The sequence below is a fragment of the Etheostoma spectabile genome, unplaced genomic scaffold (assembly GCF_008692095.1).
Source record: "Etheostoma spectabile isolate EspeVRDwgs_2016 unplaced genomic scaffold, UIUC_Espe_1.0 scaffold00569374, whole genome shotgun sequence".
NCBI lineage: Eukaryota > Metazoa > Chordata > Actinopteri > Perciformes > Percidae > Etheostoma > Etheostoma spectabile.
Genome location: NW_022605096.1, coordinates 1 through 7,580, shown reverse-complemented (window position 1 = coordinate 7,580; position 7,580 = coordinate 1). Strand labels below are relative to the sequence as shown.

General features: G+C 40.5%; 1 pseudogene; it reads right to left on the bottom strand.

Annotated features, from left to right (window-relative positions):
* Positions 1-5,078: 5,078 nt before the first annotated feature.
* Positions 5,079-7,534, bottom strand: LOC116684892 (uromodulin-like; annotated as a pseudogene).
* Positions 7,535-7,580: the final 46 nt, after the last annotated feature.

Below are 7,580 nucleotides of genomic sequence, written 5' to 3'. Positions count from 1 at the left end.
ATTTAACATTGAACATTTAAACCTCCAAATTCTCATCAATTGATCTGCGAGTTCATGTAAATGTTTTTGCCAAATTTGAAGAAATTCCCTCCAGGGGGTCCTGTGTTATCGCATTCACAAGAATGGGAAGTGCGTACATATGTAGAGATGGACGGACGACCCAAAAGCATAATACTTCTAGCAACAGCTGGCGCCGAGACATAACAAGAGACAGAAAAAGAGGTGGGGGAGACAGAGATAAGTCCTGACAGAGTAGAGAACTACAGACAAAAGATGTGAAATAGTGCCAAGTGTGACCAAGTGTGACCTGTTGTATTGTCCAGCAGAAAGGCAACAGATGTGTTACTTTTTGACGAGATTTGTGTCATAGCAGTGTAAGCTTTTTGCCAATGTTCAATTTCCAGCCACCGCCATGTTTTGAAACCATATACAACATAAATATTACATACTTCACCCAGGTTTCTTCTCTTATTCAGTGATCTCAGAAAAAGTATAAAAAATCTGAAAATGATCAGGGGATGTAGCTCAGTGGTAGAGCGCATGCTTTGCATGTATGAGTCCCCGGCGTCTCCAGCAAGTGTTAGTGTTTCGGTCTGTAAAAGAGCTGCAAATGCTCTTATTCTGAAAAAGAAAAGTATTAAAAGTCAATCTGCTTGTGTTCATGGTAATTAATGAAATGACTAGCTGTGTTGTAAGATTTTCAGTGTACAGTCCATTGCCCAGTGATGGTGGTATAGTGGTGAGCATAGCTACCTTCCGAGCAGTTGACTGGTGTTGGATTCCCAGCCATCGGAGTAGCTTTCTCAAAGTGATGTTACTTTTTAACTATGATTTATACCATACCAGTGCAAGCATTTTGCCATGGTTCAATTTCCAGCCACCACCAGGTTTTGAAGCCATATACAATATTAACGTTACATATTCCTCCCAGGTTTCTTCTCTTATTCAGTGATCTTACCAAAAAGTCAAAAAAATCTGAAAATCTTCAGGGGCTGTAGCTCAGTGATAGAGCCCATTTTGAGTCTCAATGCCCAGATGTGTTACTAGATTTTCAGTGAACATTGTGTTATCAAGCAATGGTGGTATAGTGGTGAGCATAGCTGCCTTCCAAGCAGTTAACCTGGTTTCGATTCCCAGCCATTACAATAGTTTTCATTGTGTGGTTACTTGCTTTGTCAAGATCAGCCAAGAAGGTTACTCGCCCAACCTGATTTGATGGAACATTAGATCGCTGTTATGGTAAAAATAAGGGAGCATATCAATATTACAAGCTCCCTCCACAAGGATCCACAGACACAGGCAGTTCACTACGATTTGCACTTTAAGAATTCTTTAAGAATGGTAGATAACCGATAAAACATCCCAGTATACCAAATTACAGATGTGCCTTCACAAACAATATTGTTTTATCTCATAGGTACTGGAAGTCATCCGTCTCCACCAATGTATTTCTTAGCATTTATTTTCATTCTGTGTTACAAGATTGGGAGTGAAAGTTGTATTGTCCAGCAGAAAGACAATAGGTGTGTTACTTTTTGACCATGATTTATACCATAGCAGTGCAATCATTTTGCCCAGGTTTTGCTTTCCAGCCACCACAGTTTTATTCACAGGTTTTGAAGCCATATACAACATTAACATTACATGTGTTACCCAGTTTTCTTCTTTTATTCAATGATATTTCAATATCCTTGTGGGAGTCATCCTGGTGACTTTCTTCCATGTCTTCATGAACACCCATATATTTGGGCTGACAGTTGAGTATCCTTCTCTTGTTAACTAGAGAACCTACTATACCATGACATGTTTAATTTACTATATTATAATTTTTGAGACTTGCAACACTTTTAAAGGTTCCATGGTGTAATGGTTAGCACTCTGGGCTCTGAGTTCAAATCTCGGTGGAACCTGGTTTTAAGCCACAGTATAGGTGAACAAAATCAACCTTTCAAATTTCTACATCTAGTTTAAAAAAAGCGGACAAGTTTAATGTCCTTTAATGGTTTAATAGCCAGTAATTGTTGCTTTTTCATATTTGTTGTGATTGTTGTGTGCCTTCAATAGCACACATGTGGATATTATGAAAGAAACTGTGTAGCAAACCCATGCAACACATTTAAAGGTTCCATGGTGTAATGGTTAGCACTCTGGACTCTGAATCCAGTGATCTGAGTTCAAATCTCGGTGAAACCTGTTTTTAAGCCACAGCACAGGTGATAAAGATCAACCTTTCAAAGTTCCACATCTAGTTTAAAGTTAGCTTACAGGTTTAATGTCCTTGTCCATTTAGACTTTAAACAGTACGTTGGTGGGGACATGTTGAGGAGTCACCTGGTTGTTAATGTAACTTGAAGGATTTCCAAATTTGACAGTATTGACTGGAAGTGATAGGCTTTGAGTTACATGGGGGACACAAACTTTGCATTCAGTCTCGTAATCACCATAAAAATTAGGGATCACTGAAATTGAACTTGTGTTGCTGCAGTCAGAGTATACAGTGCTCATCCTGAATGGGCCAGTATAGTGCATCAGAACTGCTTGTTGAGTGGTCTATTAGCTTTGGAACCCCCCTTTCCCCACAGCTTTCAATTGTCAGATATGGGTGGGGGAGTGGGAACTGTGTCCAACCCTTTCTGTGTAAAAAAAACACTAAAGAAGTCTCTTGGATGAGAGACAAAACTTCTGCGGAGCACCTTTTACCAAGTCCAGTTGCCCTTTGCCTAGTAAACTTTTGGGGTAACAGCATGGATCAGGAACCAAAACGGACACATCTGGACTTAATGTGGGCATTGTACGGCAAAATTTGACACGTTTAGACCATGAAGACAGTTATCAGTTTATTTCCCATCTGGCAGGTATATCTGTGGACTCAGTTGGACATTTTGAAGATAATTGCACAATGTTGACCCAATTGTCAGTCTATTTCCCATCTGGCAGGGACATTTCTGGATTCAGGTGGACATTGTGGACAGAAACATTGGTGGATCTTGATTCCCACCATAGGATTTGGCCTGTATTGCACATTGTCTTCACATCCCATGCAATGTATTGCCATTGTCAAGCACATTGCCACCCTGGTGACTTTCTTCCATGTCTCCATGAACGCTCATATATTTGGACTGACAGTTGAGAAACCTTCCCTTGTTAACTATGACATGGATGACGGAGAACCTACTACACCATGACATGTTAAATTTACTATATTATGATTTTTTTGACAGGTCCTACTGGACATCTGTTGGATCAGTCAGGATGGCTGAGCGGTCCAAGGCGCTGCGTTCAGGTCGCAGTCTCCACTGGAGGCGTGGGTTTAAATCCCACTTCTGACAACTAGTGTTTTCATCTGGAACTAATGTCTGAGACATGATATTGGGAATAAAGAACTTAGCCGTTCTTTGTATTTAAGGACAGCATATTTGTTTTTCACGTTGTTTTTCAAGTACAAAAGGCTTGGCTAAACAGCAAGCTCAGTAAAAGTCTTAGCTAAAGTCACTGTAGGACAGGCTTGAGCTATTGGTAGGCCACATTCACACAGAAAAATTTAAAAATATTGTAATAGCCTACTATGTCTACAAAAAATGTATAGTCCAGTGATTTATAAGTATCCAAGAGCTTATAAATATAGCTTATAGTTTCTCTAGGAAAAGCAAGATTATTAGCAAAAATAGGCTAGCAGAGGCAGGAGCAAGCATCAAAGCGTCTGCACTGTAAGGAAGCAGGAAGCAGTCAATAGTCAACTGGATCAGTAATACCAGACACAGGCGAAGTGCAAATCGTAGAGCACTGCCTGTGCTGTGGATCCTGTGGAGGCAGCTTGATGATTTTGCTGCATATTTGTACCATAGCAGAGATCTAATATTGTATTAAACCAGGTGGGCAAGTAAACTTTCTGGTTACGTCTTGACAAAGAAAGCAAGTAACATCACTCAAAGAAAACTATTGCAAAGGATGGGAATCAACTCAGGTCAACTGTTTGGAAGGCAGCTATCTCACCACTATACCCACCATCACGGACAATACAATGTTCACTGCGACTCTTGCAACACATCTGGGCATTGAGACTGAAAACGAATGATAAGAGATACAGTGAGGATATAAGTATTTGAACACCCTGCTATTTTGCAATTTCACCTCTTAGAAATCATGGAGGGTCTGAAATTGTCACCGTAGGTGCATGTCCACTGTGAGAGACATAATCAAAAAAAACAGATCCAGAATCACATGCATGTTTTTTTAACTATTTATTTTATGATACAGCTGCAAATAAGTATTTGAACACCTGAGAAAATCACTGTAATATTTGGTACAGTAGCCTTACGTTTTTTTTAGATAAAGTCTTCACAGTGGACATGCACCTACGATGACAATTTCAGACCCCTCCATGATTTCTAAGAGGGTGAACTTGCAAAATAGCAGGGTGTTCAAGTACTTATTTCCTAAGTATGTGTACGTATATGTATATATTTATATGTATATATGTATATGTATATGTATTGTATAGGAAGAGTTAGGGGTTCACCACAGTCATTATAGTTCATCTGCTGCCACCGTAGCTGTGCCAAATATAAAGGCAATGCATCAAATATTGTTGAGAAACTTCAGTTGGTAAATGTGCCATGGTTTCCATTTAAACATTTTATTTGTGAATACTGCATATTCACATTATCAAGGTACAGAGTTATTTTCTGCCACATACACACATATCAGTTGCACAGTATATACCACAATTTGAACAATTGTCATTGGATAAAACAATAATTAATGCATTTAAAAATAGACTTAGTCTTTTACTGAAATAACTAGTACTTCACTTTCATTATAACCTTTTTCAATAACCCAACCTTAACAAAGTTTTAGAATTGAAAACACCAGTTTTTATAATCGTATTCTTATGAACAAAACATATCTTAAAAACAAATTGATATCACAATATGAAATATGTTGTATTATTACTGTTACCAGCTCAATCAGGTGACTTGTCCCCTAAATATAAAGAAAGAGAATGCATGGTTATTGATTCATTATAGTTCATTATGTTCAGGCATCATCCCTGAGACCAAATTGTAACTCATACTCACACTGGGATTGGTCCAATGCTGAGGGTACTCAGACGATCAGAGTTGGAAACAGAGCGATAGGTCCTACTTGTGCAAGGCTACGTGGTAGAAGAGGGTGGGAAAAAATACACTCAAACCCAGTGTTTATTGATTATAGATTGGAGCTGTTGATAAAGTGAAAGGTGTGACTTACAGGAACACAAGAGAAGCTCGTCCGTTCGCACAGGCTGAGGCTGCAATGAAGGTAAACGTCCCTATAATCATTGTGGAGCAGGGCAGAGAAACGAGCCCGGAGGGATGAGCCGCTCTCAATCACTGACACCTGTTGGCGGTCAGTGGGACATTGGAGAGAGGAGGGAGCAATGTCACCCATACATAAACTTTTTTCCCCATTTCCATTATAACTGCACAAACTATCTGCTGATGCTCAAGAGAGAAACTAACTTGTTCTGGATGAGAGGGTGTTGGATGGAATCGCCAGGGTTTGATGATTGAGTGGCGTAGCAGTCCTCCAGAACAACTGCAAAGCTTGAATCTCTCTCCTCCACAGAGACGCCCACATACAATGGCGAGCCCACTGGCAGGGTGACCCGGCCTGCTGGATAAGTCTCGGTGTAGTGTGAGGTGCGGAACAGAGACATGGAGGCTCTGGCTTTGGTACCCGAGCCTGAAATGCCGCCTGCCAGCCTGACAAGAAAAATATGGTTTTTTGTTATGGCAAGTCTTTTTCCAAGTTTTTTTTTTCTTTTCGTTTATTTTATCTTGTAATTGTATATTCCTTCCTGTAGTCCATTCATATGCAAAACAAACATGCGTCAACATGCACATGTTTTTTCAATGTATAACAGCTAGAAAAGTATAACCATCACTCAGGCTTTTTTAGGTAAATCCGTGCTGATCTCCAGCTTGGTGTTCCCGTGGTGCAATAATAATCAATCCATAACTTACTAAGTACAGAACAAACTGAAGTTAGACATACAGTAGTCATTTTTCTTCTGGGGTTAAGTTCTACCTGCTGACATTTGTTTTGTAACTGTCCTGTGTGTGGTGATGATTGTGTGGCTTGGATGACTCGTTAAGACACTGTGGCATACAGCAATGTATGCTAAAATGAAAAAAAGGTATGTCTTTATTTATAATTAAATTTTACATATGCTATAATTAATATTACTACAATCACAGCACAACAATTATACACCTAGGAGTTTCCTTATTTTCAACTGTTCACAGTTAATAAAAGGCCTACTCACGCCAGAATGGTCCGATAGCACATTGAGGCTGGTGTCTGTGTCCAGGGGATACACGCAGGAGAGGGAAGACTCACAGGACTGATGAAGGACGTGTTGTTCATTGGGTAGATGAATAAAATATTGGAGTAGATGGCATGGTGCTGTTGGTCTGACAGACAGGAGGATGGTTAAATGTTTATGGCCTGTGAGAATGTGCTATGTGTACAAGCAGCAGGACCAAGTTGTAATGAAATTGTCAGAAAACAGTAAGTCTTTAACCTCATGTGTTTCCACAGGCACCTGCTGTTGCTTCCACTTCATACCACACTAAACCATCATGCACTCTGACCCAGGAGCAGTGTAGGATGCCATATTGCCAGAGAATGGGTTCAAACCAGAGGATGTAAGGCGAGCCAAATCAAGGCCCACTTGGAGTTTATCTCGGTCACAAATAAACTGAGAAGGCGTAGTGGGTGAACTGAAGAAAAAGATGTAAGAGCGCCAAAAATAAAAGTGTGAGAGGAAGGAGATAAGATGATAAATATATATACAAGATAAGATCATCATAAGAATCTTCAATAACGAAGATTCTGTCCTCATGGTAGACTTCCACTCTGCCAGAGCAACGGTTGTCAGAGTTGACCAGCCTCACTGGTGAACCAGCTAACAGATACACATGCAACATAAATTGTTGATATGAGACACATGGATGAAAGATGGACTTCTTGAAGACGATGGTATCTTTGAAAAACTACATACAACAGCTATTTTAGGCTCAGAGCATGCAAGCCTAAAAGGAAACTATAAAGCACATATTTCATATTTCTGTAACAAGTGGTTACTAAAATCCTCTCATCTGCTAAATGGTACACCATAGACAGCATGTTACACAGTGAGACTTCATTGCCTTTAGTTGTACACATTTGTATTACCTCGCAGACCACACCAGCATCCTCAGTGTGATCACAGTTTGGGATCCAACCCCCTGTGGCTGCACTCGCTGAGCTTTGATTCGACGCCTGTGCATGTGACATAATCCAACCAGAGGGCCCGCTGCCCTGTCCAAGCGTGCACTGTGTGGTGCTGACATGGCCCTGCCACAGCACAGGTCTACACACCACCTGAGCATCAACCAGCTCCCGAAATCGTCACAAACCGTCCCCACTGTCCACGGAGGAAGATCTCTACTCTGCCAGAACAAGAGCTGTTTCCTCCATGGCCAGATGGAACTGCCCCTCAACTGCTGTGCTGTTGCCTGCAGTTGGGTTTGTAGTTTCCACTTGACCGGTGGTGA